The sequence below is a fragment of the Podarcis melisellensis genome, assembly GCF_964234715.1.
Source record: "Podarcis melisellensis genome assembly, chromosome: 13".
NCBI lineage: Eukaryota > Metazoa > Chordata > Lepidosauria > Squamata > Lacertidae > Podarcis > Podarcis melisellensis.
The window spans coordinates 30,442,505-30,446,396 of record NC_138545.1 but is presented as its reverse complement, the minus strand read 5'-3'; positions in this window follow the sequence as shown (position 1 = coordinate 30,446,396).

The window sequence follows — 3,892 nt, the reverse complement described above, 5'->3', positions numbered from 1 at the left end:
AAGTAAGGTATGGCATGATATAAAATTGTGTATGGTGTGAGCAAAGTAGGAGGAGATAATTTTTCTCATAATTTCTAGAGCTAAATAAGGTGAATGTTGGAAAATTTAGGACAAAGAGACACTGCACATAAACTCTGGAATCCAGTATCACATGTAGGGTTGCCATACATCCAGAATTTCTTTGACATATCTGGAATACTATATCTGAAGGCAGTGTCTGGGCAGAAATTGGCTAAATCCAGACATATGGCAACTGATGTCGGCAGTGTTGTTTTAGTCAATTTATTTGTGATTTTGCAAAAAAAAAACAAAAAACGTTTAAAAAACTCAATAAACTTTCTGTCCAGAATTCCCCTTTTTGAAATATGGCAACCCTAACCACATGAGATTTATTTATACAATTTACAAACTGCTTGACTACAATAGTCTCTATGTGGCTTAAAAAGATACAATACTCTAGAATCAAACATCAATTAAATTAATGTTGATGGCCACCAAGTTGGGGACTTTACGAAGAGGATTCAACATATTCATAAAACTATTAGTGATTACTTATCATGATGGCTATATGCAATGGGCAGTATTCAGCTAAATATTTACATTAACACAACGACTTGTAACTGCACAATGTAGATTCCCTGACCTCTCTTTTTTCCTACTACCTGCCTAAATCTGCTCCAGAGGGTTGGGGGAAACCCCAGAGCACATTTAGAGGGTACACAGGAAGAGAAAAGGATGCACAGCTAAAAATCATTGCACTAGTGCAGGGGTCTGCAACCCGCGGCTCCGGAGCCGCATGTGGCTCTTTTACACCTTTGCCGTGGCTCCGGGGCGGATACTAGCGAGGGGAGGAGGCGCATTGTGTGCCCCAACACTCCCCATTGTGGCGGGCGCTGTACTGGCTGTGACGTCGCATGGGGGCGGTGCGTGCGTTAGTCACCTTCCCGCCCACCTGCCCGCTACATTGTAAGGGGCATGTACGCTGGTCACTGCATTGAAAGGGGGCATGTGCACTGGTCACTGTTTTGAAGGGGAGTGAAGAACACACACACACAAAAAGGTAACTTGTTAATTTAACGTTTATTTCTATGAGGAGGAGTAATTCTGAGGGGTCAAACAAAGAAATAATAATAAAAAGTGACAAAAAGTTATTTTTATAATGACGAGTTTTGTGCTCCCAGTTTTTTTTCCTTCGGAAACAGGTCCAAGTGGCTCTTTTTGTCTTAAAGGTTGCAGACCCCTGCACTAGTGCAACTGTTTAGTGGTCTCGCTGTTGCTGGGGAACATGGGGGGAAAATGCTGCCCCCCCCATTGTCCTGCTCGTGGGAACTTCCCAATAGGCCTCTGATTAGATCCTGCAGAACTCATCTTATGTTGTTTTGTGTTTCAAAGGATGCTTTTTAAAGGTTCCAGGAAAGCCTCTCCTCCTCACAGAGGGGAGGTATTGTGAGCGGGAACCGTTCCCACGGCAGCAGGGGGGCGTGTTCAGCCCCCTGTGTCATCTCCCGGTTGCCGCGCTGCCCTCTTGGCTGGCCAGCCACCAGGGCTGGTCTGGGGGAGGGGCTTAGCCGTATTCAAGTGGCCACGGCAGCCTCAGCACCTCATTCTTAACCTAAATTCTTGCGTCCTTGTCTCTTGTTTACCACCACACGGGTTCGGTTCCTCGACTCACAAAAGGATAAGCCTGAGCTTCAGGAATAAATGAGCTGTCCAATGAATTGATCTGACAAAGCAGGGATGTCAAGTGTTAAGTTGTGGGTGAACATATCAGACGACACAGCGATTCTTCAAACAGCTCTTGTTTATTCACAGGCCAGAACAGAACTGAACTGAAGGGTTCAGCCAGCCTGCTTATATAGTGCTCCACTACAACGCAACAGTAACCACTTTCTGTAACTATCCAATCACTGAACGTGAATTTCAATCCCTTATTTGCATATGTGGACCTGAGTGAAAACTATCTACAGTATCCCCCTGCTGGCCCAGGGTGCGAACCTCAGTACATAACAAACAGAGAGAATTTCTTTGAAAGTAATTTCACATTTGATTATTTTTAAAAACAAACTAACAAACAACCAAAAAAAACCCCCAACACACATCAAAGTAGTCCTCATGGGGGATCAGAACTTTGTTTGACTTCCTGACACCCCACGGAACACTCCAATTTTCCGTTTTCTTCATTACACATACATTTTGAATTACATATGGGGGACACCATAATCTTTTCAACATTTAGGTCCTATAAAGGTCTTAATTCAGCCCTGGGTGCGATGTTGTGAGTATGCAAAACTACACTGACTTTCAACAACAGGTTGGCTCGCTAGCCATCCATCATTTGTGGTCATCACTTCCCCTGCATAAAGGGGTGGCAGAGAAACTTGATTCAGCTTACATTTAAAAGTGAATCTATCAAATTTACACTTTTCAGAATAATGAGAACCAAAACACAACCATCCTTCAAAAGTTGAACTTTTCTTAATGCTATGATTAAATAATGTTTACAAAAACGGGTGGAAGAGGAAGCGTGCCATATTAGTGAATATGACATTGCAAATGCCTATCTTAGCAAGAATGGCTTGCAAAAATGTGTACATTACTCGAAATTGCATACAAAGATGCATTTATTCGGAGAAATTCACACTGAAATGATGATGAATTTTCATGATAATATTTTTTTATAAAAAAAATTAAACGGCTGCAGAAATGTAGGGAACTGAATAGAAGACAAGAAAAATGAGAAACAGAAAGACCCTGCCACAGCTACCAGTAAGCTCAGGCATGCACAGAGGGCACGTGAGAGAGGGGGAAAGGGGGAGATGGGGGCTTCTCTCATTTGTGCAGGATATATATATATAGGCAAAGGGAACCATCCATGTCCAAGATGGTGCAGACTTCCTCTCTGCTACTCACATGAGCCAATTAGTGGAGACTGCAAGGAAGCAGATATTGGCCGGCAAGAGCTGGTGTGGTATGGTGGATCTGTGGAACCGCTCTCCTGACACCCATCTCTCTGCTGCTCACCTGGATGCTGCAGGGATGAGGCAGGGCAGCAGTGAGGTCAGGACCACATGGGGGCACCAGCTGACACAATCTAGCACTCCTGATGATGTGTCTCCACAGCCATACCATTGAGTCAAACAGCAGCAATGCTGGTGCTGAGGCCAGCTCCACTGTGCAGTGAATGCTCCTGATTTTGGCAAAACATTAGGAGAACAGACTCAGCAGCGGAACCGAGGCAATCTACAAAAAAATGCATATTGGGGGAAATGCATATAAAAAGCGGGGGAAAGCATAAGATTGGGTATATTAGGGAAATGTGCACTAACATAGCAACAATTTTTTAAAAAAGAATAAATTGTAATAAGGAAATGCAGAAGACTGACTTTAAGATTGGAAAATGAGAAACATCAAAATAGGCCAAAATGGGTGGAACTGTCCATCCCTAGAGAGGCTGTGGTTGACCTAGAGTCCCTGAACACGTCTCAATAACTTTTTCTTAAGCTCCTAAGAGATTTGTTGAACCTTCCATTTTTAAGAGGTTGTATAAAACAGTCCATGTGCTCAGGGGAGTCGCAAGTTGATTTTTAAATTTGGTTTTTAAAGTTGATTTTAAAAATGCCCCCAAAACCACGATAAAAGTTGGTTCAGAAATGGCACGCAGAGAGCCCCGGAGCCTAACCCCTTTTCTGGCCTTCGGTGTTTTTGCATGTCTAATTGAGGCAGTTTTTCTTGCTGTTGCAAACAGCTGAACAAAACAAACCAAGCCATGTGATTGAAAGAAACCTGAAGCAGAGGCCGGGGCTCTCTCAGTTCGGCTCCACCCCTCCCTTGGGTGGCCACACCTCACTGATATCATGCAAAAAGCAAAATAAAAGGGAAGAGAGGAGGAGGA